Here is an 18,881-nt window from a genome sequence, read left to right as displayed (position 1 = left end):
AATGGCCTCAGGAAAAAGGACAGCGGCATGACCAGATGACAAGGGATGCATCTGTGCAACATGGAATATAGGCACTAGTGATGTCTGTGATCCTTCCTTTCCCCAAGGCAACAAGGACCAGTTTAAACAGGTGAAGCCTTTAAAGTAGGTTTCTCCATTGTTTCACTGAAGAATCCTTAGTAGCAAAAAAAAAAAAAAAAAAAAAAAAAAAAAAAAAGACTCCTTAGTAGTAGAAAATCTGTTAACCCATGAATCCTGGAGATAGGGCAGCTAGAACCTACCATAATTTCAAAATTTCCTAGAATTCTTGTGTGATATCTTTTAAATTTTATTATACACCTTGTATCCTACTCCACAAAATGTCCAAACTTAATTTAGTATGTAAGTGAACTATTCCAGAAAGTGGAAACATGTTTATCATGGACATGGAGTAGACTGTGGTCTTTGCTCACACAAGAGCCCCAGGGATCACAAACCCTACCTTCAGAGCTTCAGTTCTAAATGGACTAGTTTCATTTAATATCCAAAATGGAGAAATTTCTAAGAATGGACATAGTTTGCAGTTACAAAATTCTAAACGTTTTCTTTCATAGGTAAATTAAGACATTCCTCTATACTCTTTCCAGATTTCATTTTCAAATGTTGCCTTTGTATTACTGTTAGTAGATCATGGGGTAAAGATCTACATAACTGGAGTTTTATATTCATCTATTTTTTAGCAATGAAACTCTAGGTTTGGTGGGACATCATGAAGCAAGCCCAGAAAGCAGATCACATGCACCTTCAGGTGTAGAACAATGCTTGGACTTGGGAATTTAGGGTCTTTAAAGGTCTTTGTGCCAAAGGATCTGCAGTATATCCTCCAGTCATATAAATCTATGGTAGTGCTTCAAACTCCAAACTTGTCTTCCTCATACTGCATGAACACAGCTGGCAGGGTCAGCTCCTAATTCAGGGCCACCTTCTCAGCCTCCTTTTGTCCATAAATTTCCTGAAGGATCTTGTGCTGTTCTAGAGAGGTCCACTGCAGATACTGAACCCCCAGCCAGCTGCATTTGTTGTCCTGGATGCCTCTGTCAATCTTGCCTGTCACACTAGGGTCCCTAAAGAGATCAAGGTAATCATCTTGATCTGAGAGAACTTCCCCATCTCCAGCAGGATCTTCTTGGCATTGGCATGCTTTTCTTCCTGCCTATGCTTGCCATATACATGGCAGCAGCCACAGGAAGATAGAACGAATAGAAAGTTATCTTATACTTGACAATAGATTTGTACCTCTTTTCAGTGAATCTGCCAAGATTCACATTGCCCTGGGGGCCTGTGATGAGGCCCAGGATCTGTTCGATCTCAATCTGATAGGAACTCTGTAGGCAGGCAGCCTGGGTGGCTCAGGGGTTTAGCACCGCCTTCAGCCCAGGCTGTGATCCTGGAGACCCAGGATGGAGTCCCATGTTGGGCACCTTGCACGGAGCCTGCTTTTCCCTCTGCCTGTGTCTCTGCCTCTCTCTGTCTCTGTGTCTCTCATGAATAAATAAATTAAAAAAAAAAAAAAAAGAAAAGGATCTCTGTAGGCAAAACTCAATCAAGTTCAGGTAATAGGCCTGCTCCCAGCAGTAGAGACTCAGCAGGCATAGATAAATGCTTCCAGAAGCAAAACATTATTGATAGCATCCAAACCTATGCCTGGGTTCTGATACCAGCAAATCTGTCCCCAACGGGTGAGGGATGAATCCATGTCATGTGACACAAGGAAGAACGCTTAGAGCAGTTCCACCAGCACACTGTCAGGGCCTGCTGGAGACTGTCAGCAATCCTGCTTCCCTGGCTTCACCAGCTCCTGAAAAGCTATCAGCACTGTCAAACCCCACAGCTACTTGCCTCCAATATATTGTACTCCAAGACCTCCTTAAGTCAGGCAATTCCATTTCCTGTCTTCAGGCAGCCAAGGCCATCCTTGGTCAGCACCTTGACAATCTAGAAGAGCTGGATGAAATCCTGCTTCTCTTGAGCATGAGGGTCCAATTTCTGGGCTGCTTCCATTCTGAGGGAGGAGTAAAGTGCTCTGCTCTTGGTCTAAATTCAACTGATCACTTAAGATTTAAAAACTTTCTTCTGATTGAATTACCATTATAATTATTGCAAACTGATATCAAAACAGAAATATATTATTACAATACTGAAAAATAGTTGTTAAACATAAATAAAATTTTCATGAAAAACACATCTCTTAATGAAGAAATTTTTTAAAATATGTCCTATATTTGTACATAAATATTATAAACATGAAAACAGCAAGATACAGCGTTAATTTATTAACTAATTTTCATTTTTTATAGGTAAGAGCATTGAGAAACTTTGTTTACGTAGCTATATCTATAGAGATTCTCATAGCAATGTATTTAATTCTTTGAATCTTTGTTATACCAAAAATCACATGGTGATCCACCATTAAAACTAATTTTAATGATCTATATGCTGACAATTTTAGCATTCCTTCAATTTTGCTGAAAGCAAAGAATAGGAAACTATTTTTTTTTGTAAAACATTTTATTACACAGTCATTCTGTTATTCACTTTTTCAGTTTCTAGGATGTATACGTAAAGGATTTTATCAGGACCTGTCAAGTAACTGTTAATGATATCTTGTTACTCCTGATACTCTCATTTATAGTCACCTTGTTTAACATAGTATACTCAAAAAGGATTGGGGAAATACAATATATCTAATTTTAACTAAACTGTGTTAAGGCAATATTTTGTGAGGAGATTCTTTTACTTTATAACTAAGTGTGTAGCAGCAAGTAAACTATTTCCACATAACCTGATAATAACGCCACTCCTAACATCAAACCAATCATCAAATCAGAGTTTCTTTCTATCAAGATAATCTAATTTCATTTTTCAATTCAAATAGACATATTAATATAGAACCCTATGACTCTCATCTCAATTTGGAAAGCAACAAAAGTCCAGAGTATTTTGATCCTATTTTCTTCAATGATCAATTTTAAAAGCTTTAAGTTGAACATCCCAGATTTATTAATATTGACTAATTTAATGGCATCATCCAATGGTACATGCAAATTGGGACTTAACTTTTTAGAAATGAAATCTTATATGTGAGGAAAATTGCATTTCCAAGTGCAAGGAGGACTTAAACCACAGATATGAAGAATAAAGCTGATGTTTGCCCAGGCAATGAAACAGCCATTGAACAAAGAAATGTACACACTCTTCCCAACAGAAACCCAAACCAACTCAGTTACAGGACTGGGTGTAAACCAATCTATATAAACAGAAGAGTACAACTCAAATCACACTAAGTAAAGAAACTGTGGCTCTATTAAAAAAAAAAAAGTGGTATAGAGAAATTTCTCTAACCCTTGATTGGCAGTGTAAAACTCTGACTATTTTACCAGAAAATGACTGTCTTTCATCCTTTCCCCTATTTTCATGGATCCTTGGCTTCAAGAGTTCTATCTGGAAGGAAGGGAAGGGAAGGGAAGGGAAGGGAAGGGAAGGGAAGGGAAGGGAAGGGAAGGGAATGATCCACAGCTGGTGAGGAGGATGAGACAGCAGAGGGTTCAAACTCTGCAGACTAAAAAGATTGTGGAAAGAGTGCAACATTTGAGGAGATAGGCTCCCTGGAGGCTGTGAGTAAGCTAGTTAAAAGTGGATGAAAGGAGGGAAAGCTGAAGCCCACCTCTTTTCCCACTCTCCATTCCAGGTTGCTTTGTATGTCACTGATGGGCGCTTAAGAAAGGTTTTCTTCCTCTACTGAACTTGCTGTCCTGCCCATCAGATATTCATAGCTTTGTAAATAGATTTGGGTTTAGATTCCGCCTACAAGATAAATGTGATTTCAAAAAAGAAGAAAAATCCCAATGAGATTTGAAGTTTTCACTTTTCTAGAAGGAAAGTGGGAGAGTGGCCCACCATCCATGGGAACTACCTGAGGCCCAACAAGAGGGCCAGTCATTGGTAATGCAATGACTGGACAGGGCCAGTCAGATTTGGGGATGAGGTAAGAAGCTGAAAGAAGCAAATATGTACCTGTTAAATATCCTAAAATATGCAACTTCCACTCTGCACAATGGGGAATCCTTCACGTCTCATCCATAACCAACTTCCTGAATCTTAGAGTCAGACAGGCCCTCAGGGTTGTTTGTCTTTAGGAAAGTGCACTGTGATTATCTTCATGAACCAAATGAAGCTTGGAGACTTTCCAGAGTCCTATAGTTAGGAAGTGAGTGCAGAGATTAGAATTCAAGTCACTGTCTCTCAGCTCAAAGAGATAAGAACAAAGACTACAGAGTAGGCATGCATCATTTTGCATAATATGGAGAATTACATCATTTGAAGTCTATTACTCTATTAAAGAACAAAAATTCAACTGAGAAATTTGAAGATCTAATTGACTTTATTAGACAATTCATAAACTGGACAGCATCTCATCTGGCAAGTAGAGAGATGCTCCAAGGAGCTGCACAAGTGTAAGGTTTTTATAGGAAGGAAGGTGGGGCTAGAGTTATTAGAAAAAGAAAAGAAAGGATTGTTCCAGTCAAGGTCACCTCCCATTAGGGATGAGGGCAGAGGGTCATATCATACAGATTATGTCACCTTCCTTTGGAGGATAGACAGCCCATGTGACAGATTACCTCACTAGTGTTAATCAGAAAATTCCTGACTGACTCATTAAGACTACATTTCTGGGAGAGGTTGAAACTGCACTCAGGCTAGGTATTAGGGGCCCTGGTTTGGGGACATGGCCTAGCATAAGTGACTCCATCTCAGGTCTGTGGTTTTCTTTCTGACAATTCCTTCAGCAATTTTTTTCCTTGCATCTTCCCTTTCTTTCTCACTTTTTTCTATGGAAGGAATATAATCATGCTGTGGATTTTCTATTATATAAGAATTAAACATTTTTATTCTTATTATCATACTTTGCATAGTGAACATAATATTCAAGATTCAAGAGATCATCTTTTCAATACACAAAGAAACTGATCACCACATTATCATTAATCATTATCACCAATCTTGTTTGGTAGAATTCTAAGATGACTCTGAAGTGACATTTGCTCTGATATAAGTTCTGCCTTTTGTGAGTATGTAGAACCTGTGGATATGATGAGAAATTGCTCGCATGATCAGGTTATGTTATATGGCACAGTTATCTTTAAGAAAGGGACATGGTCCAGATGGGCATCTCTTAATTACATGAGTTCTTTAAAAGCAGAGAGTTTTCTCTGGCTGATGGCAGAAGAAGTCAGTGATTCAAACATCTGGAGGATTCAACATGCCACTGTTGGCTTGAAGATGAACAAGACTATGTGAAAAGAACCTATAAGAAACCTCTAGTTGCTGAGAATGAGCTCCAGCCAATAGCCAGCAAGAAAACAAGATCTCAGTCCTATAAACACAAAGAACTGGATTCTACCAATGGCTTAAATAAAACTTGGAGACTGATTCTTTCCTGAGAGCTTCCAGGTAAGAATGTACCTCTGAGTCTCCAAGGAGAGAATCCAACCTTGACTTACTAGACTTCTGACCTACAGACCTGTGAGCCGATAAGTAGGTATTGCCTTTAACCTTCTAGGTGTGTGTCAATTTGTTATGCAAACAGACAACCAAGGCCCCAGTCTTGAATTTAAAATAAGTATATTCACACAAAGAGAATAAGATCAAGGAAAAAAAAATTCAAGAAACTTAGTTTCTCCTGGTAATTCAATTCAAATAGTAGTTAATAATCACCCTTTCTGATTTTTGCAGTTACAAATATTGAACTTTTGAGGGAAGAGAAAAAAGCTCTTAAAAGGAATAGCAAATGTCTCTAGAGCCAAAGAAGACAAAAGAACAGATTTTTTCCGTATCTCCTGTTTGCATTTGAAACATAGAGATTACTAGGAGTAATCACAGTTCTCATTTTTATATCCAAAATCCATATACCATTTTCTTTAAAGGTGCTATTATCAAAAGAGAAAGCTAAACATGTAAAAACCAGGGGAACAAAAGATGCCAGATGTAAATCTATAGTTTTAGCAGCTAGGTAGTAACAGGTAGAAGGGTGAATATCTCCTGAAAAATATTTTTAACTGTCTTTACTGGGATAGTAAATTCAACTAACTGTAAAAACGTGCCTCTTACAGGAATGGCTTTGTGAAATTATTCTCTAGGAAATGTGAAACTTTATACTTTCATTCCATCAGAAAAGAATTTAAAACCACTCATCCATTACCAGCTTACAGATAATGAGAAATGAAGATTCTATATTAATGATAACAAATACACTGCTAAGGTCAAAGTACTTTCACAGTAGTAGGGCAAAAAAAAGGAGCCCTGTAGCTCCCCTGATCCTAAAACATCCTAACAATAGGGAGGTTGCTGACTCACAAGGCAGGCTACCCTAGTTGTGCCTACCTAAGAGGCAGGGGAAGAGGAAATTTATCAGTGAGACTGAAGAATACTCCAAAACCTTCACTCCAATCTTCATAGATCTTAACCTCTTCTGCTAGAACCATCTTTCCACATTTGAATATGATGTGAGTAAATCTGGAACCTTCTCATAAAAAGGTTTGACAGTAGACCGAACACACAGAAGTAGGGGAAGAATGGAGTCACCAGGGCGCTTGGGTGACTCAGCAGTTCAGCAGACATAAGCCTTCAGCTCAGGGGATGATCCCAGTCCAGGGATCAAATCCCACATCGGGCTCCCTGCGAGGAGCCTGCTTCTCCCTCTGCCTATGTCTCTGCCTCTCTTTGTCTCTCATGAAAAAGATAAATTCAATCTTTAAAAAAAAAAAAGAATGGAATCACCAATAGTCCACAGCAATAGAGTCAGGATGAACTCAGAAGCCTGTATGTTAGGGTTGGTATACAGTTTGCATGCACATCAATGTGTTGTGTGATCCAACTTGACCATTTAGTCCTGGCTTGCCTGAGAATTTCCTGGTTTTAGCACTGAATTTCCATATCTCATGAAACCCCTCAATCCTGCATGAACCCTGTTCCTGTGTATATCAGCTTGCAACTACGCATTATGAGTAAGAATAGTAGGAAATGTAAGACAGAAAAATTTAATTAGATTAGGTACCTATTTAACACAGATTTTAATAATGTGGCATTACTAACCTTAGCTTCAAGGGAATGTAAAAGCCTATTATTCCTCAATGGATACTCATTTAAACTGCCTTTTGAGAAGTGCTTATTGGCAGAGTTTTGGCATAAGGTCTGATTTCTTAAAAGAAAACAAAAAGAGTCTTAAGCTGACCTATATTGTCCTGACAAGTCCTTAAGATAACAATCATTCTTTTCATTAATTGTGCCGGGATAACATACACACATGTTAATTTGTGTTTGTTTTAGCTGCTGCAAGACACCTGAAACATCCAGAATGGTGGGGACAAGCAAGCTGAAATAGTACAAAGGCAGTTGCCAAAAATGAATTACTGACATGAACTACATTGGGCTGGAGGAGAGTGTGGGATGAAAGGGTGAGCCCATAACTTCTGTCAATGTCCTGTCTACATGTAGGAAGGAAGAGCAGATGGAAGAAGGGAATGGAAGAAGGAATGGAAGAAAGGAAGAATGGATAAAGGTCTTGCCTCATCTTTACCCTCACCCCAGACAAAAGAGGAGTCACATGTCCACTGCCTACAGCTACTAACTTTAGCTTCTAGAATTGGCCAATGATGTTTTCTTCTCATCATCAAAATCACTAATAAACTTACCAATGGTATCACTGCAAATTATGACTATTTTAAGGGAAATGTGTCCCATTTAAATGAGTCACATTAATGCAAATACGATATAGAAAGGTCAAGATATAATAAGAAGGAGCTCATTATTAACCTCATTTGAAGTTTAGGCCCATTTGAATATTACTTTCTCTCCCAGTCTCCTGAAAGACATGATAATTAAAAGTAAAATGATATCAAACTGCATCAAAAAAACTAAATAACTACCTTCCAGTAAAAATACATTTATAATGTATTTTGTGCATATTTCCAGTAAATATATATATTTTTTGAAACAAAGAGTATGCTTATTTGCTACAATGTTGGGCTCTGACACAGTGAGAAGTGAAACAGGAAGCTCCATGACCTTGTAAATAAAGGATGCAGCGGACTGATGGTCTCTCTCCAGAGGAAAATGCAAAAGCATTGTAAAAGTGTCTTTTCTATATTAAGTATTAGGAAGGAAAGGGACTGTGGGCACCTCAGATCAGGAGAAAGAAATAAAAATGGGAAGGACTGCCACAGTGTAAAATCTTGCTAAAACTGCCCCTAACCACCATGCACTCTTGGCACATAAGACTAAGGGGACTTTTCCTGGCATGCTCCACCCAGAACCCCTGGATATTCCCACTGGTTAGGCATTCCCCTCCAAAACGTCTGCATCCCTCACTCTTAACAGTACATCTTGGGGTCTCTCTCCACAGAACTTCCCTTGAGCTACCAGAGCTGCATTGCCACAATATAAGTAAAGAAATCCAGAAGTTCCCAGGAGTTTATATCCTCCCTATAAGGCCCATGTCCAATGACCAACAGGTAGATGGGTATAAAAAGTCTAGCTCCTTTTTTGAGAATAAACACATTCTGTTGTGTCGTTTATATCTCAGAACCCTCCTCAGAATTAAGCTAAGGCAGGATATCCTCTGAAATCACACTTTTGCTTGGCTTCCCATACTCTCTCCTCCTTCTGCCCAGAGAAGTTCCTTCATAAATCATCTGTTTGTGAATCCTTATCTTGAGGTCTGTTTCTGGAGACCCAAGACCCCATTCCAATGTTTCTTTTTGTAGAAAGGAATCTAAAATTAAATGTTATAAGCCTACGTAAGCCTCAGTGGCATTTCCAACGGAAAGACAAGCTGAGTGAATTTTGAGTGCAAAATTTGGGGCCTGAGAAGAGAATCCAGATATAGCCAATGAGCCTGCTACTCTACTCCATGTAGAGTTAAGGTTCTGTATCATTCATAACTATTAAGGGGAAAAATCTCTACCAATCCAGATCAGAAAGTGACAAAAGAACCAATTCTCTACAAAGGGGAACATAAGGTCCAAAGTTAGGCTGCCTTCCAAAAGTTCAGAGAAGGAAGGTACTAGGCTTTCTCTTTCTTCAATAACATTGAAAACATCAAATGTCACTATCCTCTTTTACCCCCTGGTCCTGTCCAAAGATGGCAAGATTCAATGGGAAAAGCATGGGTTGGGCTGGAATCAAAACCCATGTCGCGCAACTAATATTCGATAAAGGAGGAAAGACTATCCATTGGAAGAAAGACAGTCTCTTCAATAAATGGTGCTGGGAAAATTGGACATCCACATGCAGAAGAATGAAACTAGACCACTCTCTTTCACCATACACAAAGATAAACTCAAAATGGAGGAAAGATCTAAATGTGAGACAAGATTCCATCAAAATCCTAGAGAAGAACACAGGCAACACCCTTTTTGTACTCGGCCACAGTAACTTCCTGCAAGATACATCCACGAAGGCAAAAGAAACAAAAGCAAAAATGAACTATTGGGACTTCATCAAGATAAGAAGCTTCTGCACAGCAAAGGATACAGTCAACAAAACTCAAAGACAACCTACAGAATGGGAGAAGATATTTGCAAATGACATATCAGATAAAGGGCTAGTTTCCAAGATCTATAAAGAACTTATTAAACTCAACACCAAAGAAACAAACAATCCAATCATGAAATGGGCAAAAGACATGAACAGAAATCTCACAGAGGAAGACATAGACATGGCCAACATGCATATGAGAAAATGCTCTGCATCACTTGCCATCAGGGAAATACAAATCAAAACTACAATGAGATACCACCTCACACCAGTGAGAATGGGGAAAATTAACAAGGCAGGAAACAACAAATGTTGGAGAGGATGCGGAGAAAAGGGAACCCTCTTACACTGTTGGTGGGAATGTGAACTGGTGCAGCCACTCTGGAAAACTGTGTGGAGGCTCCTCAAACAGTTAAAAATATACCTGCCCTGCGACCCAGCAATTGCACTGTTGGGGATTTACCCCAAAGATACAGATGCAATGAAATGCCGGGACACCTGCACCCCGATGTTTATAGCAGCAATGGCCACGATAGCCAAACTGTGGAAGGAGCCTCCGTGTCCAACGAAAGATGAATGGATAAAGAAGATGTGGTTTATGTATACAATGGAATATTACTCAGCTATTAGAAATGACAAATACCCACCATTTGCTTCAACGTGGATGGAACTGGAGGGTATTATGCTGAGTGAAGTAAGTCAATCGGAGAAGGACAAACATTATATGTTCTCATTCATTTGGGGAATATAAATAATAGTGAAAGGGAAAATAAGGGAAGGGAGAAGAAATGTGTGGGAAATATCAGAAAGGGAGACAGAACGTAAAGACTGCTAACTCTGGGAAACGAACTAGGGGTGGTAGAAGGGGAGGAGGGCGGGGGGTGGGAGTGAATGGGTGACGGGCACTGGGTGTTAGTCTGTATGTTAGTAAATTGAACACCAATAAAAAATAAATTTAAAAAAAAAAACCCATGTCGCATACAGCAATGAAAATTCGAATTTCAAATTGAATACATAATACTATCACATTACACCCAACAAAATGAAATATGTAGGTATAAATCTAACAAAATATGTATTACCTATGCAGAAAAGTTATGAAACTCTAACCAAAGAAATGAAAGATCTAAATAAATGGAGAGAGATTCATATTCACACTTTGGAAGATTCCACTCATGTTATTGGTATTGGAAAAGAAAAGAAAAAAAATATATATATATATGTAGCTATAGATCTTAGGGAAAGAATAAAAAGTATAGAAATAGATCTACATCATCATCCTCATCATACTGTGAGGAGGAATGAATAAGTGAAGCACAGGGAATTTTTAGGGCAGTGGAACTATTCTGTATGACACTGTAATGGTGGACACATGACTCTGTATTCATCGAAAATCCACTGAACTTTACAACACAGAGTGAAGTTTAATGTATGTAAATTTTAAAAATTATTTGGGAGGTCAAGAGAATCCTATAATGGAAAGCAGAATGTAGTAAAAGTAACCTAACTGTATTTACAAATTTAAGAAATAACTTCACTAAAGGGATTTGGGAGGGCAAGGGAGGACGTTGATCTAAGTGTCTTTGGAAATGAGTAGAGTATGTAAAACTAAAGGCAAAAAAAAAAAAATTGTACTTCAGCACTGTACTCTGGTTAATAGTTTCCCACGAGAATAATGAGTTAACAATTCTGATACTGCATACATATATACTGGAATTGAACAATTAAGTAAATGGATGGCAGATGGTGGAAGTTAGTTTTCTCACTGTTGGAGTGGGAAGTTACAGATAAGATTACAAAGGAGGCTGGAATGATCCATGTAGTTATAGAGTACAGTTGAAGACATCAGTATAAAGTTATTTTAGCCTAATATATATACGGATTGTTACATACAGAAATATGTATGGGTATGTATATAGATGGGTTAATATATACACATACATCTTCTTGCTCTGTCAGCTTAGAAGACATAGCAATGACATCCCAATAGCAACTAGCACACCCAGCACCCAGATCTTGGTCTCTACTATCATTCTCCCATAAAACAAACCAGGGCTCCTTGGAGAAGGGGCTGATTCAAGGACTGGGGTAGGAAATATACAAGATGAGCCTGGAGTATCTTGTAGTGTCAGGAAGTGAGACAACACTTAAACAAACTCACAATGATGGGAATGTGTGAAAAGGACACAAGAGCCAACTGAAAGAGCTCTTAATAGCTCAAGCAGGAACAATTTGAGAAACAAAATTAAGTTGTATTAGATTATAACCCAAAGTATGAAATAGCTGTCCTTTGAAAAAAATGATTTTATTATCCTTTGAAAACATAGGAGAATACTTTCCCAGATAAATAAAAGCTGAAGAAGTTCATCACCACCAGACTTACCTTTAATGGTAAAAGGAATCCTACAAATTGAAATGAAAAAAATAGTAAATACCAAAACAAAAACATATGAAAAGTGAAGCTCACAGGTAAAGAGAAATATACAGCTAAATAAAAAAGACTGTAACACTGAAATGGTGGTCCATAAAGTACTTTCAATTCTGGTATAGAGTCTAAAAGACAAAAATATTCAAAAAACTATAAATCGAAAACTATGTAATGGATGTACAATATATAAAGATCTAATTTGTGACATCAATAACATAAGGTGGGTTAAGGAGATGTAAAAGACAAATCGAAAAAAGAAAAAAGAAAAAAAGAAAAGAAAAATTATTGTATACAATTGGAGTTAAATTGTTATTAGCTTAAAATTGATTGTTATAAGATGTTTTACATAAGCTCCATGGTAATCACAAAGAAAATACTTAAAGAAAATACAGAAAAGGAAATGAGAAAGAAATCAAAGCATATCAATGTCAAAAAAAAAATAGTGAGACGTAAAAAAAGGCAGCAGAGGAAAAAAAAAAGGAAAAAAATAACTACAAGAAAGACAGAAATCAATTAACCAAATGACAGTAATAAGTCCTGCCTTAACAGTAATTACTTTAAATGTAAATGGATTGGGGAGCCTCGGTGTCTCAGTGTTGAGCATCTGCTTTGGTTCAGGTCTTGATGGTGGAGCCTTGGGATTGAATCACACCCATCAGGCTCCCCGTGGGGACCCTGCTTCTCCCTCTATGTCTCCGCCTCTCTCTGTGTCTCTCATGAATAAATAAATAAAATCTTTTTTTTTAAATGTGAATGGATTAAAGTACCCAATCAAAAGAAATAGAAGTAAACAAACAAATAAGATAAAACTATATGCCATCTTCAAGAGACTCACATTAGATGTAAAGACACACAGGCTGAAATGAAAAGATGGAAAAAGGTTTCTTGTGCAAATGGAACCAGAAGAGAGCAGAGGCCATACTTACATCAGACTAAATAGACTTTAAGTCAAAAAAGTCACAAGAGACAAAGGACATTATACAGTGATAAAAGGATCAAGGGACTAGGAAAACAGCAATTATAAATATGAATGCACATAAATCATAGGTCACAAATACATGAAGGAAACCAGTATTTTCTTCAGTAGGAAATTTTAGCATCCCACCTTCAATAATGGATAGAACAACCATTAGAGAAGATCGGTAAGGAAATAAATGACTTGAACAATACTAATTGGATCTACAGGTATAAAGAGAACACAATATGCACCAGCAGCACCACATTCCTCTCAAGTGCACATGGAATAGTCTCCAGAGAGATCACATGTTGGGCCAAAAAACAAGTCTTAACAAATGTAGGATTGAAATCGTACCAAGTATCTTTCCAACCACAATGGAATGAAACAAGAAATGAATAGCAGTAGGAAAACTGGAAATTTCACAAATACATGGAGGTTAAACAACACATTCTTGAAAAACAAATGGGTTAAGGAAGAAATCACAAAGGAAATTGGAAAATATCCAAGACAAAAAAAAAAAAAGCACAACATACCAACACTAATAGAATACAACAAAAGCAGTTCTAAGAGAGAAATGTATAGCAGTAAATGCCTATATTAAAATTTTTCTCAGACTCTTTTTAAAAATTGAAGATGGCATACTTCTAAACTCATTTTATGAGGCCAGCATTACCCTGATAACCAAAGCCAAACAAAGATACAGGGGGGGAAATATACTACTACCCATATCCCTGATGAATATTGGTGCATAAGTCCTCAACAAAATCCTAGCAAACTAAAATTAACAGCACTTTAAAGGATCACACACCATGACCAACTGGAATTTATCTCTGGGATTCAGGTACGGTTCAACATATACAAAACAATGAGTGTAATACACCACATTAATAAATGAAGGGCAAAAATCACAAGATCATCACAATTATGCAGAAAAAGCATTTGACAAAATTCAACACTTTTTTATGATAAAAACACCCAACAACCTAGGAAAAGAAGAAAATTACCCCAACATAATAAATGCTACATATGAAAATCCCACAGCTAACACTACATGCAATGTTGAAAAACTAAAAAATTTTCCTCTAAGATCAGGAACAAAGTAAGGGTGCTGACCCTTGCCACTTTCATTCAACATAATACTAGAAATCCTAGATATATCAGCTAGGTAAGAAAAAGAAATAACATCTATCCATATTGGAAAGAAATCAAGTAAAATTATCTCTTTCCTAGATTGTATACACTATAACACAGATATGAGCCTTGAGGTCATTAGGCTAAGTGAAATAAGCTAATCACAAAAAGACAAATATGATATGATTCCACTTATATGAAGTATCTAGAATAGTCAAATTCTGAGAGAGCAGAATAGTGGTTGTTAGAGGCTACAGAGAGAGAAATGGGGAGTTGTTGCTTAATAGTATAAAGATTCAGTCATGCTAGATGGAAAATTTCTACAGATTTGGTGTACAACAATATGCATATAGTTAACTATACTGTACTGCACACATAAAAATTGTTAAGAGAGTAAATGTATGTTATTTGTTTTTTACTATGATAAAAATATACTCCTTACCTTTGTGACTGTACCGGTGGAGGTGGTGAAAAGGATCATACACCATGGGCTATGAGAATTTTGGGCTAAGAGAATTTTCAATTCATGAGGTTTTTTTTCCTGTAGATATTTTAAATAACAGTTTTTCTTTGTAGTTATATGTTATAGTTGCAAAATCAAACACCATTGAGCTCATTTAGTAGATATTTATTTCACATGGCTGTTGGGCAACATTATTGCCCATGTTTTCTTTTCACCACTAGTTCATTTAGTAGCCCTGGTCTCCTAACACATTCTTATCACTTTTATCCTGCTTGTAATCCATTTATGCTGGATACTCTCCACTTGCTGCACCCCAGCTCTTGTCCACATTTTCCTGCCCTGCCCCTGACCCCAGATGGCTGACCTTGGTGGAAAGCATCACCCAGGCTTTTTTTCCCTCTAGCTTCTGTTGGCAAATGGAGATGCCACCAAGCAACTTAAGGGCAGGGGAGAGAAGTTACAATGTTTATTCCTGCTCTCTTCCAGCTAGACAACACTTTAACAAATGTCTGCATTTTTCTACCCAAGCTCCTTTCAAACAGCCTCTCTCTGACAGCTACAGGTCTTGCTTGCCACATTCCCATTACCACTCCCACCCCTTGCCCATCATGGCTTCCCACTGATTTGAGTTCTTCAGTGCCTCACCATCCCTTCCTGGTGCTTTTCACCTGATCTACACTTTTGCAAACATGCACCTTCTCATTAAGCAGTCCTAAATTATATTTGTATGTGTCATCTGTTTTCTGCGGGACCCTGACCAATACATCACTGCTAGGATAAACCAAGTACAGAGCCACCATAACAAAGTACAGAGTTGTGGGCAACAACTTTTTCCTATATTCATGGAGCAAGTACCATGTTAGAACCACTATCTCTCTCCACATTGCAAACCAAGCTTTCTCAGTAATCTATCATATAATTTCCAATCTGCATTATGAAAGTTTGTGCTAGAGAGAAACGTCTGTATTGTGAAATCCTGTCACAAAAGACTGACTCTGCATCAGGGAAGAAGTATTCCAATGTCAGGGAAGACTGAAGGTGACAGGGGGTGGGTGAGGGCTTGCTGGAGGGAACCAGCCTTCAGCAGGTGGTGTCAGAGTGGGTCAGAACCAATCTTGAGGGGTTAATTCAGGCTGTTCTGAATGGCTGGCCCCAAGAAGACAATTCAGAGCAAGTGACGCTCATAAACAATAGGGCAGCAGAAGGTTCTCGTGGTGATTAATGAAAGTCCTGGTCTCTGACTCTTTTAAACTCACAAAGAAAATTAAATTTCCCACCAGATCTCTCTCTTGCCTGGGGCCAGAGAAGCCAGTTATTCATCCCCTTGGGATGTAGGCAGAGAAAAGAGTTATCATAAGAATATGCAATTACCTGGTGGTCTACAGCTGCCTCACCCTTCTCTCCAACTGTCAAGCCTCAGCTAAGCCACAAAGGAGGAAGGAGCGAGAGATAACCTGTACCAAGCCTCTTACCATGTGTGGGGCACTTTGCGCACATTGTTTCCTTCAGGATGACTCTCTGAACAGCCCTGCAGGATGGCCATAGATAGAGAGAGCCTGCCTGGCCTTCCTGACAAAACAGAGGTCAAGAAGCAAAGTCACTCTAGTTAAATATTCCAGGGTCATAGATTAGTGTCCTGCCTTTCATAATCCATTCATCACAACAGAGCAAAGGGGTTTTAGAAAGGGGAGAAGGGAGGGTAGGTGTGAATAGATGAAGCACAGGCAATATTTAGGATGGTGAAACCATTCTGTATGAAACTGTAATGGTGGGTATATGTCTTTATGTATTTGTCAAAGCCCATAGGACAATAGGACACAAAGAGTGAACCTTAATGTAACTATCGATTATAGTTAATAGTATATATATATAGTTAATAGTAATGTATCAATATTGGCTCATTGATTGTAACAAATGGGCTACACTAACACAAGAACTGTGTGTTCCAGATAAAGGGTGGGGAAAAGGGTTGAACAATGAGTATATGGAACTCTGTATACTACTTGCTTAATTATTCTGTAAATCTAGAGCTATACTAAAAAGTAAGTCTATTCATTATAAAAATGTATAATAATAATCTCACACACTGAATAGCTGCCCTTTCTATTGCTTTGCGTGCATCTGGCCTTCCTCCCAGTGGAGGAATAGGCTGTGTTGTGACTGGGATTAGTGGCTCATGTGTACATGCAGGACATGGGGGATGGTCCAACATCAACATCTACAGCTGCAAATGAATATCACAGAATGCTAAGAATTCAGTGGGGAAAAGTGGGAGGGTACCTCCTGGTCAAATGTCTGTGAATTAAGGCTGAAGGTCATAATGACAGGAGGACTCCTTCCTGATAACAATGATAGCAGGTGACAGAAATTGGGAAGGACTGCGAAATATTCCTGTGGTTATGTTTCACTTTTTTTTAATTTATATGCCCTTCATTAGTAAATGAATATTTCTGAGGTAAGGAGGAAATAACTGTGTCTAGATTCCCATAATGTAACAGTTACTGTAGTATTTTTTTTAAAGCCTTAAGATTCTAGAAGCCAGGCCTCTCGATTTTTAAAGATATTCCAGGAACCCAAGTCCAGTTACTTTAAAGAGTCTTGTGTTGCTTTGGGTCCCCAGGAGGGCAAAGCTGAGATGGGGCTGCAGCCAGTTTATTAGAGGAGTGATCCCAGGAAGCACAGTGAGGGGTGAGGAGAAACAGGAAAGGAAGTAAAACCAATACAGGCAGGATAACAGGACTGAATGCTGGCAACTGGTTGCTGATAGCAAAAAAAAAAACTTCCATAGACTCTCAAAAAGAATCAGATAAGGCCACTCATGGTAGGTCAAGATAAAAGCAAGACCACTCCATAATTATGACTGAACACAAAGATAAGGACACTGTGTGACCACAAAAATAATCAAATATCCCCTTTTTCTGGCGTAAGCGAGTCTTCCTTCTTTGTGAACAACAATCGAAGCTCTGATTTGTTAGTCCTGCCTCTTAGATTAAAATTATTAAAATACCCAGTCATCAAATTGCCCTGAGATCCCAACTTAGCACTCAATTCGGGAAGGGGTGGGCAACAACTCACTTCTTAAAATCCTTTTCAAAATCATCCAACACAAGTCCACACCCTTATACACTAAAACCTCCTTAACTCTCTCACAGTTGCCCATGGTATGTATTCTCTCTGTTACAGCAAACTAATCAACTTTGGATGGGATCCTGTGGTCTTTGGCTGATGGACAGTGACATCAATAAAAGATGAGTTACTGAATTAATTACCATTGTGGGCAGCTGGGATGCAATCTCACTGTGGACACTACAGAACTGCATAGAGCACATCTCAAAATTAATTGTGCCAGAAGACGGAAGGGACCAAGGAATTAATAGCTGGTTCCCATTCTCCTTTACTTGAGAGTCATCCCAAGGACATTAACTCCTCAGATTTTTTGGATGATGTCTTCATAAAGTTGGGCAGCCTCCCACAGCTTCAGAGGAATCCCAGGGACAGCAAAACGGAGAGGCATCTTGAGTTATGCTCTCTAATGCGTTCCTGGGGACTCTTGACCAAGTCTGTGGAACTGTCCACCAGAGGTGTGCTGATACCAGGAGGTCCAAGAGGATGTTGTGCAGTGTCCTACCCTGCTAGTGATAATCCACATTTTACAGATGCAGAAACTGAGACTCAGAGAGGTTAGAAATGTTGAACTGGGGTCATATGGTATTTCTCTCAATGTTAAAAAAACAACACTGCTAAATTTTTCTGCCAGGGACACATTTCTGCTTACCTCTCCTAGATGTGTTTCTATGATACTGTAAACAACAGGGAATGTGTTAAGCCCCACTTCTCACTTTATCAAATTGCAGAATGGGTTTTGGAGATTATCTGCTACTACTGACCATCTTAAGAAATGTGCAAGACCCTGTGGAGCAGTGATTTGGAAACTCCTGCTCGACATGAAACCCTTTTTCTCTTCAGAGGAAATATTATGGGGAACATATAGCAGAGATGAAGCCCAGAGCTTCCCCTACATCATGACCTCAGTTAGCTTGTAAGACTCCTCTGAGAATGCCCAAACTCCAAAGAGCACAGAAGTAAATCCAAAGCAAAAGATTCAAGTGCCTACACCAGCCTGACCTCTATCAGCTTATTACCCTGAATGAATTATATTATTTTACCTCTGAGACAGAATTCATACGGCCCTAGGATTCCAGTTCCTCTCTTATATTACATTGTAGCGCTATCTCAGCTAGCAACCAACAATTGAGGGCTAAGCGAGCTGATTAAACAGCCCAACCCTGCTGACATAATTCACAGCTAATCTTGTTCATTCTCCAAGT

General features: G+C 38.5%; 1 pseudogene; it reads right to left on the bottom strand.

The window, feature by feature from the left end:
• Positions 1-889: 889 nt before the first annotated feature.
• Positions 890-18,881, bottom strand: part of LOC140614393 (farnesyl pyrophosphate synthase-like) — a 41,403-nt pseudogene continuing 23,411 nt past the window's right edge.

The sequence above is a fragment of the Canis lupus genome, chromosome 22, assembly GCF_048164855.1.
Source record: "Canis lupus baileyi chromosome 22, mCanLup2.hap1, whole genome shotgun sequence".
In the NCBI taxonomy this organism is placed as follows: Eukaryota; Metazoa; Chordata; class Mammalia; order Carnivora; family Canidae; genus Canis; species Canis lupus.
Note: the sequence above shows the minus strand (reverse complement) of the source record. Positions and strands in the feature narration are given on the sequence as shown.